The sequence below is a fragment of the Orcinus orca genome, chromosome 8 (genome assembly GCF_937001465.1).
Source record: "Orcinus orca chromosome 8, mOrcOrc1.1, whole genome shotgun sequence".
NCBI lineage: Eukaryota > Metazoa > Chordata > Mammalia > Artiodactyla > Delphinidae > Orcinus > Orcinus orca.
This window is the reverse complement of record NC_064566.1, coordinates 78,568,926-78,588,260: the sequence shown is the minus strand read 5'-3', so window position 1 is coordinate 78,588,260 and position 19,335 is coordinate 78,568,926. Positions and strand designations below refer to the sequence as shown.

At 38.9% G+C, this 19,335-nt stretch overlaps 1 pseudogene; it reads right to left on the bottom strand.

Annotated features, from left to right (window-relative positions):
* Nucleotides 1–5,838: 5,838 nt before the first annotated feature.
* On the bottom strand, nucleotides 5,839–6,576 carry LOC101279204 (BAG family molecular chaperone regulator 2-like; annotated as a pseudogene).
* Between the last annotated feature and the right edge of the window lie 12,759 nt (nucleotides 6,577–19,335).

Here is a 19,335-nt window from a genome sequence, read left to right as displayed (position 1 = left end):
GAGTCTTGAGTGTGAGGAAGTTGGAGCTCTTGTGGTGGTGCTTGCAGAACTGGGACCTTGTAAGCAGCCCCAAATCCTAGAAATGGTGTTGCCCAATGGCCAACACCATTGGTCCAAAGACGACATTGTGAAGTTCCTGGAAGAAATGGAGAATAATCCCCTGTTCAATCACAGCCATGCATTCAAAACAACTCAGTCACTGATGGACTGGGAAAAAGTAGCTTTTTAAGATATTTCTGGAGAAATGTGTAAACTCCAATGGTTAGAAACATTTTATAACTTGAGAAACTGTTGCACCTTAAAAGAATTAGTCCTGGGGGCTTCCCTGGTGGCGCAGTGGTTGAGAGTCCGCCTGCCGATGCAGGGGACACGGGTTCGTGCCCCGGTCTGGGAAGATTCCACATGCCACGGAGCGGCTGGGCCCGTGAGCCATGGCCGCTGAGCCTGCGCGTCCGGAGCCTGTGCTCCGCAACGGGAGAGGCCACAACAGTGAGAGGCCCGCGTACCGCAAAAAAAAAAAAAAAGAATTAGTCCTGGTAGTTAAGGAACATGTTAAAAATCCTCACAAAAGCAAAACACCCACCCCCCCACACACAGAAGAAACATTCTGATTTACCCAAGAAGCCCGTAACAACTTACCCCCACTTTTTAAAGGAGATGTATCCCTAGTACTCCTCAAAACACCCCAAACTGTGTACCAGGCGAAAGACAAGGAGTTCCCAGAGAACATGAAGCTGAAACATATTCAAGATTTCCAGAAGGAGAAACAGGAGTGTGAGGAGAAAATGGCTCAGTTCAGGGAACACCACTCTGAACTAGTCCAATATTCCAAGAAATCGGATGTCCCCTAAGAAATCTAAATCAAAGGCCAAAAGAAGTTTCAGGAAAATGTGCAAGAAGTGAAGTCTCCCCCAGAAAACTATTTTTCCATGAGGATTAGATTCCGTGGAGAGACTGAAGAACCTCCAAGGACACCTATCAGATGTTCCACCACGATTCACGGTCAAGTCAGGAGTTGCAAGATATGCCCCTGAGGGATCGTATGGTGGAGATCCCGGCAAGGCATCCTGAAGAATCAGAAGGAGAACTATAAGAAACAGGCTGAGGAGGTGCAGAAACAATACAAGGTGGATCTGGATCACGGGATCAAGAGTCTGTTTCCTGAGGAATATGCTGCTATGGGGACTGTAGATCTGCCTGTCTGATCTTGGGTTTCAGGGATCCCTTTATTATCATGTTCTTACATCTAGTATAGGTTGTCTCTCTGTATGCAGCATATATTTTTTACAACTGATGAACCCACAGTGACGCATCATTGTCACCCAAGTCCATAGTTTTCACTATTGGTACATGAAAATATTTTTATTTTAACACATAAAGATCATTGAATTAGATAAATAGTTGGATAGATAGATAGGTAGATAGATGGCTATTGCACACTCTTCAACACATTTTTATGTTTTACTTTATTAAAACAAATATTTATTAAAGCTGATTTTGAGTTTTCATCGGAAAAAACAGGCAGATAAGTAGTGCACAAGGCATTTGGTATTCAAAAAATAATACATTTATTTCCCATAGAGTCCACCATATACAATTTCATACACAGGTATGCTCTGTAAATATATGCTTTTAATCTCTTAAAGTTACTGGAGATTTATCAATTTTATATGCCTTCTAGATGGCTAACATGTTGAATTTATTTGGAAAATCCTTTAGCAGTTTGTGTTATTTGCTTCCTTCCTTGACTTTAAATTTGCAAAATTAGGTCTAAGAATTCATTCTTTTTACCTGAAAATCAGCAGATTTTCCCATAAGTCATTTTTGCCCTCCAGCAGATTTTCCCATAAGTTATTTTTGCCCTCAAGTGCTAGTAAGGCTTATAAGCCAGAATAGATAGTGAGATATCCAGTCAAGTGGGGCTCTTCTTGTGAATTTAACGCATGCATTTTTCTAATTCATTCAGCACCTAATGTTTTCTAAGCCATGCCTTGTTGCATGGTTTACAGAGATAAAAGTTACAATTCTTAACTTTAATATATCATTCTAACATTGAAGAATGACCAGTAAGTGTAATCAGTAATAGAAAGCATTATTTGGTCAAAAAAGTACAAATACTGGAATTGGGCAAATATGGATTAAAATTGTGAATTAGCTATTACAATAAGATGACATTGGTTAAAATAATTAACTCATTGCTTATCTGTTTCCTCATGTATATGTTCATGAAATAAGTATAAGTGAAGATTAAATTTAATGCCTATAACTGGCTCACAGTAGATTCATAGAAAATGTTAGGTTAATCCATTGGAGCTGCTATAAAAAAATATCATAAACTGGACAAACAACAGAAATTTATTTCTCACTATTCTGGAGGCTGGAAGTCTCAGATCAGGGTGCCGAGGTGGTTGGCTGATGGCTTTGTTTCAGGGGCAGACTTCTTGTGTCCTCACTTGGCAGAAGACACTCAGGATCTCTCTGGAGCCTCTTTTATAAGGCACTAGTCCCATTCATGAGGGCTCCACTCTCACGACTTAAACACCTCTCAAAGAGCTCACCTCCTAATACCATCACATCGGGCATTAGGGTTCAATATATGAATTTGGAGGTGACACAGACATTAAGATCATAGCACTTAGCTTCCTTTATTTCATCCATCTACCATACTTATCTTTTACTGAATTCCAACAAGAAACCACTAATACATAATAGATAGCAAAATAAATTACGTTAAAAAATTAAATACACTTAATGAAATTATTCTACAATATATATATATGTCATGATGACCTATAATCTTGCTAGAATGTGGTTCCAACTCTGGCCCAAAGCATCATTCTAGAAATTTTTAAAATAGTCCTGTTGCTATATAGATATATTTACACAAAATAATAGTAGGAGATCCATGGTGCGATGGAAATTGCTAGAAGTGCATTTTTTGAAATGTAAACATTTTCTGAAAGGAAATTATTCCACAATTTGCCCTTGAATAAATAGAGATTAAGTAGGAAAAGGGGTAATGGAAGTGATGTTCAGATAGAGGAAACAGCATGTTCAAAAATTCAAAGTGAAGGAGAGCATGATGCCTTGGAGAACTACTTCCACAATTCCTTTGTCCTAGTTCTCTCTTATATACAACTTATGGAAACTACTAAAAACACTGCGATCCAGGTTGGAGGCACTCTTCATTTTTTTATACAGTGCATTTCTCCAAACTACACTTGTGAATTCTGGCAATATAAAAGAAGTGCAATGTACGTTAGGAATATTTCCAAAACTCTAAATAAAACAGAAGAAAAACTAGGATACAATATCAAAATTCGTGAACCTTTTCTACAACAAAACTGTCTGGAAGTCCCAAAATTTGGACAGATGGAGACAAATCAGGGATATCTAAGATTCATGGGGTATCAGAATCTGTTTAGGAGGAAACAGAAGGAAAGGACAGGATATCTGATAAATTTCAGAACCCCAAAAGTTAGCAATAGGGATTCATTGAAAGCTGGCAGGTCCCTTAAAGAACAACTGATGAACCTGAGTAGGGTGAGTGCGTTCAGGCTGAAATATGTAAGGAATCCACGATAACATGTGAAGGGGCTGGTACCCTCCAGTCCCTACAACTCTCAGACATAACCAACTAAAGCTGCCTTCCAGGACCAGGCTTCATAATGAGAAAAAAGTACTGGGAGTAAAATACATACGAAGCAAGACTTAGGCGGCGGGAGCAAAGAAGGAGAATGTCTCAAGAAAAGAAGTGGGAAGAGAAGCAGAACCAGGAGATGGCAAAAAGTTGAGTTCATATTACTGAACACCTTATGAAAACAACCGAGTCCTCTAGACTTATGAAGTGAAGAAAGCTACCTTGACCTACCTTCACCTTATAAAAGTCCAAGAAGGCTAATTGCATATAAATACCATCAATAGAGCACGTTTTTCACTTCATATTTAGGAAGAATCCAGAGGGAAGAAAATACCTTTCCTAATATAATAGAACTTGGTATGACTGTTCATGAAGTGGCCTTTAGAGAGACAGTTGCCAGAAGAGCCCTGATGCCAGAGCTACATTAAGAGCGCAGCCTTGTGCTCCCATCTTGGGAGAACATGACCCTCAGAGGCCCTCTCTGCTCCTTTGCCCCAGAATCTCGCAGACGCACAGCTTCATCTCCCTGGATCTATCTCTACCACTGTGCCTAGCCACCTCTAGCTGTTCCTGAAGGTCAGTTCTGCAGTGTTTTATGATCTCTCTTTCACACACCTTCTCTAGTTCCTCAAGTTTCCCCCCCTAAGGAGCCATCTGTAAGTCATTTTGTCCTGGCTTAACAATAATGGACTTTTCTAAGAACTCACTACAGAAAACACAACATGATTATACTTTAATACACAACCAAAATACAAAACACCATAGTAAATTGATGGCAATAAAATATGGTATTTGATTTGCATTGCATCACAAATGGTTAACATTCTCACTCATAAATGAGTTCTTAGAAACCAGTAGTGAAGATGTTATATATAGCAAGGGAAATTTAAAAAAAAAAAACAGAAGAAGAAAATTAAACAACACAAGTGACTAGTAAGGATTAAACATATATGAAGATGACCGAACTGAACAAGAATAAAAGCAATTTCTTTGTAATATCATATTACAAAAGATTAAACATGTAATATTTGTACAGTTTTAGGAAAGCTACCCACATAAACACTGGGGGACAAGATTGATAAGGTCCTGTCTATATAGTAGGGGTGTCTATGTTATCTAGTATTAATGAAATTTTGTGCACATCCTTTTGGGTGTATTGATAAACAAATTAATATGCAAGCCATGTTTGGGGGGTCTGTATACTAGCTACAAATTTCCTATGCAGTAAACATGGTTTACATATAAATTGTAAATTTATCCAACTAATTTGTTGAAATAATTCAAATAAATTAGAACTGCTAGGACTAAGAATAAGAGGTTTTTAAGTTGAGGATTAAAAGCAGACTTCCCTGGCGGTCCAGTGGTTAAGACTCTGCACTCCCAATGCAGTGGCCATGGGTTCTATTACTGAGCCCACATGCCACACGGTGCGGCCAAAAATTGAAAAAAAAAAAAAGAGCAGACTTTATAACAGCATTTAATTTTTTTCTGTTTGAAGGCAAGCTACAACATTGTATTTCCGTAATGATTAAAAATTTAAAGATGATGCATTTGAAAAAAGATGAAGTGGATATATAGTTGTTCACAGTGATAAAACTAGAGGTGAATTCTCTCACATTTTGTGTCATGTTTTCATGTATTATCAAGGAATACATTCATATTATGAGATGCATATATCTTTAGGTTCAAAATAATTTGATACAGATGTCAAAAAACACAACTGCTGAATGAAAGAGAAGATGTAGAGAAAATTCCCTTCCATTCCTCTAAGCTCTCTGGTTGGTTAGCAGATGTGTGGTCAATGTGTGGACTGCTTTATGTACAGAATGTCTAGTCAAACAGGTGCCCCATGTGCCCCGGTGTCTTCGCAGACACAGGCCAGAAAAGAACCGTGAGGCTTTTCCCTTAGACGAGCACTTATTTTCCTTCACACACTAAGTGTTCATCCAAGAACAGTGGATGTGCTAGAGCCTAGCACAAGACAAGAATTCAATCTAAAAACTTCTAGAAAGGTAACCAAAATATTTCTAGCTTTAATTGTTCTTCACAAAACTAACGACACTGAAATATTTTCCTCATCGGAAACAACTATCAGTATCAAATTAGTTGTTATGCCTAACATACGGAACTAGTTATCACTTAAAATAGTATTTTATCCTTATTACATCATTATTTATAAGGGCTCTTAGGTCTGAACACTAATTGAATCTGCTTTCAGCATTTTGTTGCAGAGTTTTGGAACCAGTTCCTTTAGAATGTGCACTTAAAATAATATTTTATCCTTAATACGTCATTCTTTATAAGGGCTCTTAGAAAACTCTGACAAGGCCATCATCAAGCTGCTAGCGCATTCTAAAGGAACTGGTTCCAAAACTGCAACAAAGTGCTGAAAGCAGATTCAATTAGTGTTCAGACCTAAGCATGGTTTCTAGTCTTCTCTTAATTTTCCTCTGATCTTCAGGAGCACAGCCAATTACTATGGACTGAAACTTCTGATCCCCCAGCCCAGGAGGCACCTCTGAGGGGCATGCGCTGTACATCGACGCTAGGTGACTCGGCGTTTCCCAAATCATCCAGAAACGTGCTGACCACCTCGCTGATGATCCTGGGGCATGCTTGAGGGGCTCCTGCTGCTGGGGGTTTCTAATTGTTTCCATTGAAACTTCAACGGTCCCATCAAACGCTTTGCAGTCAGACTTAATTCTTCTCTTTCCCCGTCGCCGATCTGCGCGTGCCCTGGCTGTTCTGGATGCTGTGCATCATCTCAGAAGGAAATCTTTCTCCTGCTCAACTGCAGCAGCAGCTTCTCTCAAAGCTTCCACCCTGCGCTCCAGCTGGTCCAGGCTCTCCAGAAGGCGGCTGGAGAGGTCAACCCATGAACGAGGAGCAGCAGAAGCGACCTCGTTGGCCTTGGTGCTGATGCTCGCCTGAGCCATCTCGGCCGCAGGAGGCGCCGCCACCTTGCGGCGCTCGCCTCCCTCTGACGCGCCGCCCGCGGCCCCCGAGCCGGGGCCGGGGCCGGGGCCGGGGCCGGGGAACCAGGTGCCTGTGCATGAGACGCTCGCTGGCCCCGGGCTCGGACGGGCTCCGAGGGGCTCGGACGGCTTCGGACGGGCTCGAATGGTCTCAGAGGGGCGATGGCTGGCGAGAGGAAGCCCAGCGATTTCCCAGTGCGGGCGCGGATGGGAGGCCTCCCGTGGCGCCTGGGCTCACTCTGCCCGGGAACACCGCCTCGCCCAGTTTCATAAATATGATGCAACTTCAGGCCTTTTCCCCTTTCTTAAAAGCAGATGTAGATATTTGTTCTATGAAGCTACATTAGGGGTAATATGTTTTAATATACAGTTGAATTTGTTAAATAATGCGTGTCAGATAATTTTGAATAAAATTAAAACCAAAAACCCAGAAGGATTTTTTTCTTCCTGTGAAAATGGAACTTGATTCTAAAAGATATATAAAAATTCAAAGTGTTGAAAATATTCCAATTAATCTTGAAAAACACATGTTGAAGGACTTGTTCTCAAGATATCAACTTATTTTAAGAACTTGAGTCCTATGGGAGTGTGTATGTTTTCTAGACCAGTGCGTCTCTAAATTAAAGTACATTTAGGTCACCTGCGTGTCTTCTCAAAATGCAAATGCTGATTAAGTATATCTAAAATAAAGCCTAAACTGCTCTCAGGTGATACTGATGCTGCTGATCTTTGATCAAACTTTAAATAAGATTATAGACTAGTGGTTTGCAGCTCTAGCTGCATATTCACCTGGGTAGCTCTTAAGTGCACTAATACGTAGCATCAAACCAATTAAATTAGAATCTCTGGGATTGTGCTCCAATCACTGGCATGTTGAAAACTCCCAAGTGATTCTAATGTGCAGTCAATATGTTGGAAACCTAAGAGATCCAACGTATAGAAGGAAGCAGACATCTGGAGGTTTAAAAACTGTGAGTGGTATCATTGTCTCTAGCCTCCTCTTGAGAACCTCTAACATATTAAAGTTGGGCCAGAGGCTCATACAAAAATGAGCCTGAAAATACCCAATATAGAGGATATTGCCAGGTATTTGTATACAATCTGAGTCATAGAGCATGGGGTCAGTTTCCTCAGACCATTATTAAGAATATATTGTAACAAATAGGGCTTCCCTGGTGGCCCAGTGGTTGAGAGTCCGCCTGCCGATGCAGGGGACACGGGTTCGTGCCCCAGTCTGGGAAGATCCCACATGCCACGGAGCAGCTGGGCCCGTGAGCCATGGCCGCTGAGCCTGCGTGTCTGGAGCCTGTTGCTCCGCAACGGGAGAGGCCACAACAGTGAAAGGCCCACGTACCGCAAAAAAAAAAAAAAAGAATATATTGTAACAAATAAATGGAAAGGTTTCCTGTGTTCATAGGTTAGAAGAATTAATACTGTTTAAATGGCAATACTACAGAAAGCCATCTGTAGATTCAATGCAATCTCTATGAAGAGTCCAATAGCATTTTTTTTAACATAAGAAGAAAAAACAATCACAAAATTTATATGACACCACAAAAGACCCTGAAAGAAGACCAGTGACTCTCTTAACCACTGGCCATTTACCAATGCCTTCATCTGTAGGCATATGGACGCACTACACCAGCGCTGGGAGAGCACAGTACCACAGGCCTCGCTTGGGGATTGCCTGCTTCTTTGTGATGCTGGTGATCTCTGCTGATGTGGTTGTTTCCTGGTCTCTGTGCACTTGGTCTGCATGTGTTTCCTTAGTGTTGTCTTCCCTTGAAGGGAGGCAAGCTTCAAAAGCTAGATCAAGTAGGTTTAGCTGCCACTCTAACGAGTCTGAATTTTGTTTTTAAGTTTAATGAGAAAGCTTTGAAGGATTTTTAATAATAACATGATCTGATTGCTACTTTATGAAGAAAACTACTGAGTCAATGATTACGGGTATGGGAGCAACAGTGGAGGAAGAGCCCCACTAGGGATCTGTTGCAGAAGTCTAGATAGATGAGAGAGGACTGTGGCTAGGATTAGATGAATACTGGTGGAGCAGCTGGATTCATGACGTATATTGATTGCAGAGCCAATAGAACTTACTGATGGATTGTATGCAAGGTGTGAAAGAAAAGGAAGAGTGAAGGGCCAGAGGTGCACCAAAAATCTACAAGACAGCTGTGAAAAACATTGCAGAAGGTGGGAGAATATCTTGGTGTTCACCTGGGGACGGTAATGAGAATAAGAAGCAGATGATATAATCAGAGGGTAGTAACTTCAAAAGAGAACAACCAGTGAATTGATGATGTCAGAGCAAAGGTCCATCGTTCCTCTCTGACCCCATGAGTCCCTACAGGACTTATTTCTACTTTCCCATGAAGTGGAATTTTTTCTGCTTTTAGGGGAAAGGGTATCATCAAGTAAAAATATGTGTCAGGTAAGATAGAATAGAGAAAGTGCTGTTAGAAGGAAGATCAAAAATCTAGAGAGATTTTAAGAATGCCCTTGTGGTCCAGTGATTAGGACTCTGTGCTTTCACTGCAGAGGGCCGGGGTTCAACCCCTGGTGGAGGAAGTAATATCCCGCAAGCTGTGCAACACGGCCAAAAAATAAATAAATAAATCAAGAGCGATTTATTCATAATCTAATGGTACTGAAGGTACACAGGGACTGAGGATGTAAATGAGGAATGAGTGTTGGAAGAAAAACCGTGAGGGGGTCCCCTAATCCTAGTAGTATTAGGTAAAAGCTATCATGGAAAATAGGCTGAAGGTACATGTTAATTATAATACTGAATAGGGAAACATGGTTTAAAGGCCAAATAATATAATTTACCATTCTGCCTGGAATGTTAGCATCATGGTACACACAGCTGGTATTGATAGGAGGACATGGGTTGCAGCCCTCTTTCTGTTTTACACTTTAACTTGGTGGGTCTTTTCTAATTTCTACATTTACTGTTGAGTAGAGTAATTGTGACTTCAGGAGGAAATCATCCAGTCATGGTTTTCTGCCTTTCTTTTAAACTTTCTTCTCACTTACTTTTATCAGTCTTTTATACTTTTCACACTACACTCCTGTCTCACTTCTCACCTGTTATATGCTATGGTTTATTGTACAATATACTAACATTCTAACATCTTAAGTTTCAAACTAACTTTGGGCAGTTTTTAGACATAGGATTTTAATACTCAACTAGAATGTAACATTTGTCATGAATCTCAGCCATCATGACATCAACTTTTCACTTTTTTGGAAACAGAATGTTGCTATCTGGATGACCAGATCATCCTGTCACCTTGTGACATTATTAATGGCATCATGTTTATATCTGTACAGTGAGCATCTAGGTGATTCCTCGTTTATGAGAGATAAGGTAACATCTTCAGCCAAAACATGAAATTTGACACTAAACATTATTTCTTCTCTATTGAATCTTAATTATTGGTATGTTTATTAAGAAATTTACATATACTGCTTTGTTAGTACATATGTGGTACTTTGTTTTCAAACCTTGCTGTGACCCATTTGAAGGGATTTGGACTTTGAAGTTACAAGATTGCCTCTTCTTGGATGTTAGAAGGGGTGAGGGAAGATTATATAGGAACAATTTAATTGTATGAATGGAGAAGATAATGAGTCTGTCTTGCTAGAGGCTCTGAATAATGTGCAGATCAAATGTGTTAATAGTTTTACTGAGAGACTGATTTTCCAGTAATAAAAGTCTCATATATTTTTTAGCTTTGAAGGAAAGACTGCAAGGGGTTGGCATAAATCAACAATGTTGCTTTGTTAAGTGTGCTTTGTAAGATACAAATATCCTCTAAGATGCTAATAATTAGATAGCAGCCTTCTGCTTTAAGCTTAATTAAGAAGAAGAGATATTGAATTTGTATCCATATATTTTTTTAAAAAGTCCAAAGACTTGCTAAACCAGCTAACTGGACTTTTTACAATGGATTGCCAAGATCAAGATTGCAGATGCCACCTATTAAGGTAGCGACATGCTTCACATTTAAGGTAATACTGCTCCTTTTTAGAACTTCTTACATTTAATTACATATTCAATATTTGCCTTCTTATTGTATTGTAGGCTTCCTAAAGGCAAGGGTCATATCATCAGAATTTTTCACGATGTCTGGAATGCTATAGCCACTCAATAAATACTGAAAAAATGAATAATCTAATTTTAATTTGGGAAGATTAATCAGGTTGGGAAGCTGTGCTAATGAATAAAATGATTTTTCTATTAGTCAACATTTACTAGCTATAAAAATTGAGATAAGAGTAAGAAAAAACAAATTTCACAAATAACTTAGTCCTTCTTTTAAAGCATGAGAAAATCAATTTATTAACATGTATACATGAGAGAGACCTAGAAAACTGAGTAACTCCCAACAATGGCTAAAACTCTCAGGGTTTGGGCCTTCAAAGGGGAGGAAGGCATTTCACATGGAAATGGAAAAGCAAATGTTTGGTTAAAAAAAAAAAAAAAAGTTTGCTGGGCCAGGTAGAGACAATGGAACACTGAGAGGAATTTTAACAGACTATTCCTGGTTCTTCCCTGTCTACCACACCTGGTTCATCCTATAGTTATCAATGGTGATAACTCCATTCCTGCCACTGGTCCTCTATCTACATTCTTTTCGGCAGTTAGGGGGAAGGTAAAAGTTTATTCCTGAGTCTTTGAGGCCTTGGCTGTTTTCATCTAGAAATAGTACACATACCAAAGAGACATTTTGGGGTGGCAAATTTTGCTCTCCTACAGTCCTGACTTTGAAATTTCTTTTAAGAAGTTTCACATTCCAGAAATTGAGTCAATAGATTGCTTCATCTCACTGAGCCAATTTCTTAGTTCTGACAGTAGGTCATGTCAGTTACTCATTTCAGGAGACAGTGATGCAAGTGGGCCCTCAAAGTTAGGCCTATAGGGTGCGAGCAGTCAGGTATTTAATAAGATGCATTTCTGTGGAGACAAAAGTAAAACAAAGTTTAATGATTGGAACAAATATAAACTCAGCAACTGAGTCCTGAGAGTTTCCATTTGAGAAGATTTCTAGATCTGAAGTTTGAAGTATCTTTTGCAGTTAGAAATGTCTCTGATGATGTCATTAGGTATTCAGGTAAAGTTTCTGAGTGGCTTACAAAGCAACAGGTACAGAGACTGCCTAAGCATGGGCTATTGTTGTGGTCTCTCTTACATTTATATCAAGCTGTTCAGCTTCAGATAGCAGGGCTTCAGGGAAAGGGCAGCTTTAGTTCTCAATGGAAACGTTAGTTTGAAGAATTGTAGTCAAATATTTGAAGAAACTAGAAGAATTCAGGATCCATTTTGGTTTTCAGGTGGACAACCAAAATCTCAAGGATGATTAATAGAACTAGAATCTAATATTAATAACAGTGTATTATAGTTTCTACTGAAAGAAAATTTTTTCCTCTCTATCGTCACCCTCATTTTTATCAAAGAAAGCCAAATTAAAATTAATTTGTTTGCAAAATAAGATGAGTTACATGAAATTTGGCCTGAATATTTACATAAGTCTGGCAAGGATAGCAATTGAGCTCATAGGCTCTTTTTTTTTCACATAGGCTCTTTTAAATCCTCTTTGCTGAAACTTTTCATAAGGAATCTCCAGACTGAATTTTTAATAGCCTCTTGAAGTCAGCCAGCCAAGCCAAGAACTTACCATCAGACTCACCTGTAATACCTATAGATTTGGGTTACTTCTCTTCTTGAGGTCCCCAAATATCCTGAGGTTCTTATATCTGCCAGGAAGTGACCTTACTTTCTCACCTGGTAAGGCTTCTGGGAACTTTGCAAGCAAGGTACCAGGCTGATTTTCCAAGGGGCTTTATGTCTCCATAAAGTCAATCTTAGTTCCTTAAAACTATCTGGTCATGTCTGATTGGATGCATATTCTAAAATGTGACATTCTAGTCAAAGCCTTGTAATATAATTAATTTTTCCAATTATGCCCTCTTAAAAGGAGAACAGATTATTAGTGGATTTATGTAAGTAACTATTGCCATAAAAACACAAATACTCACTAAGAGTTTTCAAATTCTGGAGGGATCGGGGGGGATAACAAATATAAATGTTTCAATTCTGCTTACAAAGGTATAATTTACCAAATTGCTATATTTCATTACATAAGAGGAAATGTTTCCTCATATATGAAAATGAAAGATTAAAAAGTCAGTAATATTTCAAACAAAAAGTCATAAAAATTATAGTCATATTCATCAGTTCATTCAATCATGAATGTAATTGATTCTTGCTGAGCTTGATCTTTTGTTAGCAGTTTTAGGAAGCCATTAGATTTTTAGAGTTCTGTACTTTGTTACCCAATTCAGTAGTATAGTCTGAAAGTTATTAGAAACCTGTATTTCTTCTATTGTACATTACTTCTACAGAAGTGCTAAGGGAAAAACCATCAAATACATCTATCAACAATTACAGTGCAAGAAAAAGAAATTAGACCCTTCCGGCAACTTGATAGGAACAAATAAAAGTGTCTTTACTAAGATTATCAGGGCTTCAGACAATGCAGCGAAGATTGGGGGTATAACCAGACATGTACTATCCTGTTCATATTCCACTCAGCAGCCATCTTTGCTCTGACTGCAAACTGCTTTTGGTTGGATAGGAGGAATCCCTTCAGGAATTGCTAAAGATTTCCTCCAGGGTAAAATGGATGGATGGAGTCATCCTATTTAAGAGGACCACCATTTGTAAACCTTTAAATCACTTTCAGAAAGAGATACTGGGGGAAATGTGATAGGAGGGGGGAGGGCAGGGAAGATGACATTTGTTGAAAACCTACCATCAAGTTATGTTGCAAGGCATTTTCAGTGGTTAATTGTATCAATTTGAACCTACAACATTGTAGTGAGGTAGGCAAAAACCCCAATCACAGAGGAAGAAACTTGAGAATTACAGAAATTTGGAGACTTGGTCAGGTAAGGGAGAACCAAAGAACACATCCCATCAGTTTCGATGTTATATGTTGTTGAGAAACTAACGTGTTATCAGGGAGCAGCCAGGACCAGAAATGTTTCCCAAATGTGCCAAGTTAGAAATTAGAATCCGACAGCAGAGTGATCAACAGTGAAGGAAAAGCAGTAGTTAAATGCACTTGGCTGCCAACATTCAGCAGCTCCTGGAAAGAGGCTGGTAAGTAGAGTTCTTCAGGGAACAAGCAGGGACATTTTCAGTAGTCCCCCGGAACACAGACTTGTCCAGGATCAACAGAATGGACGTTGTCTGCCAACAAGCAGAATGTCTCCTCTCCCTGCACGGCTTCCTCTCTCCCATCGAAGTCCCCGGGTGCTCCAGGGGCCAGGAGTTTGCTGCCAGTTTCCATTCGCCTCTGGACCCACCTGTGGGGCGGAGGCGGGGCTTTGCGCAAGGCTGCAGCGGGTGAGGTTGGCAGCAACCTGGCCGTTCTTTGGATCCCCTGGGCGCGCCCTAGTTCGCCAGCATTCCCGAGGCTCGCTCGGCCAGCAGGCTCTTCTCTCTCAGTCCTGCGGAAGCCATGGCCAAGTCCAGGGTCTTCCGTAGCTTTGGATGTGCTTGGCTACAGCGCTGGCATATTTCCTGGGTGGATTTATGCTGGGTATGTATACCGACCCCTTCCCCGGATCCCAGATCTTCCGCTCCTCCCTGCAGCCTCCAACGCGAAAAGCGGGAGAGTTTGGGGCTGGAGGGCTGTGCTGTGCTGTGGGCGCCGGGCCGACTGAGCTCCTGGACCTGGCGAGCTCCGCTAATTTCAGCAGAACTGGAAACCGGATGGAATGCATTTCGGCCTTCCTAATACAGTGTGACTGAAATTCAAATTTATTAAATGCTCACAGAGTTCAGGGTACTGTGAAGGGCTGTTAGAAAGACAATTTAGAAAAAGATGATTTCACTTACAAGCACCATTAAGGTGTCAAAACTTGCAACGAATATGGGCAGTGCTGCAAAAACTGCTCTTCCCTCGTCATTGATTAAACAAATGTCTGTGGAAGTCTCCCTGTGTGTCAGGCACTGTGCTATGAACTAAACCCCCAGGGCAGAACAAGAAAGATAGAGGCCGTACCTTGATACATAACAGGTGGGAAAATGAAAAGACTATCCTTCATCTAAAACTCGTTTAACCAACTCAAAATTATATATCAGAATTTGAAGATTTTCTGCATTTATAGGAATTTTTTTTGTTGTTATGCTCACCATGATCTATTTCTTGGATAAAGGCTTTTTTTTTTTTTTGGCTTCTAGTTTTTATAAAAGTCAAAAGCAATTATGTGTGTGTGTAGTATGCATATGTGTATGTATTCTCCACCTACCACCCATCCCATCTCAGGCTGGCTTAGGAAGCCTCTCAAAGAAACAGCCACTTCAATGGACACTTACCAAAATGTAAGGTGGAAACTGGTATCTGAGATGAAAGCTGAAAATATTAAGTCATTTCTTCAGTAAATTTGTTTTGCACATTTGATCCTCAAAATAAAGTGTTTAAAATATTGCAGGGTGAAAGTGGGCATAGAGGGAACCTACCTCAATATAATAAAGGCCATATATGACAAACCCACAGCAAACATTATTCTCAATGGTGAAAAACTGAAAGCATTTCCTCTAAGATCAGGAACAAGAAAAGGGTGTCCACTTTCACTACTATTATTCAACATAGTCTTAGAAGTCCTAGCCACATCAATCAGAGAAGAAAAAGAAATAAAAGTTATCCAAACTGGAAAAGAAGTAAAACTGTCACTGTTTGTAGATGACATGATAATATATATAGAAAATCCTAAAGATGCCACCAGAAGCCTACTAGAGCTAATCAGTGAATTTAGTAAGGTCGCAGAATACAAAATTAATACACAGAAATCTCTTGCATTCCTACACATTAATGATGAAAACTCTGAAAGAGAAATTAAGGAAACACTCCCATTTACCATTACAGCAAAAAGAATAAAATACCTGGGAATAAACCTACTTAAGGAGGCAAAAGACATGTACTCAGAAAACTATAAAACACTGATGAAAAAAATCAAAGATGATACAGATGGAGAGATATAACATGTTCTTGGATTGCAGAATCAGTATTGTGAAAATGACCATCCTACCTAAAACAATCTACAGATTCAATACAATCCCTATCAAATTACCACTGGCATTTTTCACAGAATTAGAACAAAAAATTTTACATTTTGTATGGAAACACAAAAGACCCTGAATAGCCAAAGCAATCTTGAGAAAGAAGCACAGAGCTGGAGGAATCAGGCTCCCTGCCTTCAAAATACTACATTTAATCAAGATAGTATGGTTACTGGCACAAAAACAGAAATATAGATCAATGGTGCAAGATAGAAAGCCCAGAGAAAAACCCATGAACCTATGGTCACCTAATCTATGACAAAGGAGGCAAGAATATACAATGGAGAAAAGAGAGTCTCCTCAATAAGTGGTGGTGGGAAAACTGGACAGCTACATGTAAATCTACAAACAACAAATGCTGGAGAGGGTGTGGAGAAACGGGAACCCTGTTGCACTGTTGGTGGGAATGTAAATTGATACAGCCACCATTGAGAACAGTATTGAGGTTCCTTAAAGAACGAAAAATAGAATGACCATATGATCCAGCAATCCCACTACTGGACATATACCCAGAGAAAACCATAATTCAAAAAGACACATGCACCCCAATGTTCATTGCAGCACTATTTACAATAGCCAGGTCATGGAAGCAACCTAAATGCCCATCGACAGACAAATGGATAAAGAAGTTGTGGTACATATATGCAAAGGAATATTACTCAGCCATGAAAAGGAAAGAAATTGGGTTATTTGTAGTGACGTGGATGGATCTAGAGACTATCATACAGAATGAAGTAAGTCAGAAAGACTAAAACAAATATTGTGTATTAACGCATATATGTGGAACCTAGAAAATGGTACAAATGAACCAGTTTGCAGAGCAGAAATTGAGACACAGATGTAGAGTACAATCCTATGGACACCAAGGGGGGAAAGCGGTCGGGGGTGGGGGTGATGAACTGGGTGATTGGGTTTGACATGTATACACTGATGTGTATAAAATGGATGACTAATAAGAAAATAAATAAATAAATGAACATTATAAAAAAATTCTCTTCACAAGAAAAAGTATTTGTAATTATGTAGTGTGATGAATGTTAACTAGACTTATTGTGGTGATTATTTCATAATATATATGAATAACAAATCATTCAGCTTGTAGATCTGAATCTTATATAATGTTATATGTCAATTATACCTCACGAAAAACCAATTTTCTTTATTCATTTTATTAAAGATAATTATTCACATAAATATTGTATAAGTAGTTACTATATTATATTTTAATATGAATATATCCATTGATGTATATGTTATATGCATAATATATACAAAGTATTCTGATTAAAAGTATTTACAGGGGCTTCCCTGGTGGCACAGTGGTTGAGAGTCCGCCTGCCGATGCAGGGGACACAGGTTCGTGTCCTGGTCCAGGAGGATCCCACATGCCACGGAGCGGCTAGGCCCGTGAGCCATGGCCACTGAGCCTGTGCGTCCAGAGCCTGTGCTCCACAACGGGGAGGCCACAACAGTGAGAGGCCCGCGTACCACCAAAAAAAAAAAAAAAAAATTTACAAATGTGTGAGTCCAAACAATAGATTTTATTTGGACATAAACCACTTATTCCACAGTACTCATAAAATATTAAAGGTAAGAAAAAGCTTAGCACAGTTAATTTCACCAATTATTATATATACAATTATTTAAACAACATTTGAATGCCTAGTTACCCTTTTTTATGAGAAATGTATATAGTGTAGGTGTGTCAATTATTCCAATTAATGTTTTATTTTCAAGCATAATCAGATAAACAATGGCTAGAAACATCATTAGCTATTACAAATTTTAAAAGTAGAGTAAGAATATACATTTTAACAATTATGAAGTCATTGCTTGAAGAATAAAAAATCATTTCATGAAATCATTTCTTCAGTTCAAATGTATTTTCAAACAACTTGTGTGGGGTCAAACTTCTTACATTTACCCTAAAGGAAGTCTGTATTCTTTTAGGGTCTTACCCCTCAAGTGTTGTTTTCTATATGCTGCAAATCCAATCAGCTGTTTTCACACCTTCCTGTCTGAAGGTTGTATCCAATCTCAGGAAGTAGGTGTGGCCTCAAGTGAGTCTAATCCTTTAAAAAGCACCTTTGTCCAGAGGCGACTGATTCTCCAAGGTAGACTGAGAGAGTGTGTAGCTGCCAAGCTTTGGAGAGTTCTTGTTGACCCTGACCTCCACGGGCTACTAGGACGTCCAGGCTTCCAGAGGTGAGACCACTCACAGTAGACTCTGGTAAGCAAGGAATTGATTGCAAATATCTTCATGCCTACTTTCCCTTATGCAAATACTTTTCATTTACCTCTTGGCCTGCTTGGGTCTTGTCCAAGCAAACAAGTAGTTTTCTTCGTTTTTTTTAAAATGACATCAATATTTAAAATATCTGTAACTAGAGCAATTGCAATAAATTGATATTTGTAATATTGTTATTTAATACTTTTTATTTCATTACCTTATGTGGTATTAGATGTCTTTAGGTCTTAAATTTTCCCATTTATATGTATCTATGGAGCACATAAAACACCTAAAATGCTGAATGTAATGTAGATATTACATGGTCTTTGTACAGATCAACATGAGTTAAATGTATTGAACTAATTATGATACATTTTTGTAAGGTCTTATTTGCTACCTGTTGAAAGCCTTCGGTTTGCAGTCTAGAGTTGAAATGTATTCAGACTAGATCCAATCACCTGGTAGGGACTTCCAAGAAGTGACATTGATCATATAAGAAAATATCAATAACACAGGTCTATGGTCATGCCTCCATCAATTGCATCTCTGGATATTCTAGTGTAGAGAGGAAATTGCTGTGTAAATTATAATGTTTTTGGGGGGTGGTTGGTTTTAAATTTTGATTTTTACTGATTATCGTTGTAGCTTGAACATTCATCAGTTTGAAATGTGAAGGTGCTCTGATGGTCTGAAAAGACTGGGAAAAAATGTTTTCCTGAGCTAGAAATAGTATACTTTTTCCTTGAGAGGAGGAGTTATGCTATTTAAGTTGGAAGCAAATACTCAACTTTTTATAGTTTTAGTACTCCAAAATTTCAGTCAACATTGATTAAATTGAACAAGCTTAAATTATATGTAAACAATTTTGTCTTTGGAAAAGGGTATCTGTCACTTGGGAGATATGAGGCATAGAGACCATTAGCATAGAGATAAGTGTGTGCATGTATGGGTACCAGTCATGGAGAGAGAGAAAGAGATTGAGATTCTCTCTGTGCTTCTGCACCAATCATCTATTAAAAAGAACTCTGGTGTCATCCTGTCTCTTAGCCTTTGCTCTAATATTTAAGCTTTTCCATGTAATTTAGGTATGATTGAGACCATGGCTTATTTTAAACAATCAAGTTGCTAGGTAGTCTCTTCTCTAATTTCATCATTTGTGTTATAGCATGAACCCAATCTGTCTGTATTCACCACTTCTAGGTTTGTACTGGGGGTAAGCAAATAGGTAAATCAGATAGAGTTCAAGCAGACAAGCTTTGTCCAAAGGCTGTTTTTTGTTTTGTTTTTTATCTAATCAGGGTAAAAGAATGATTACTAGAATGATTACTCTTGTTCTTTCTCTTTAATTTCTAGAAAC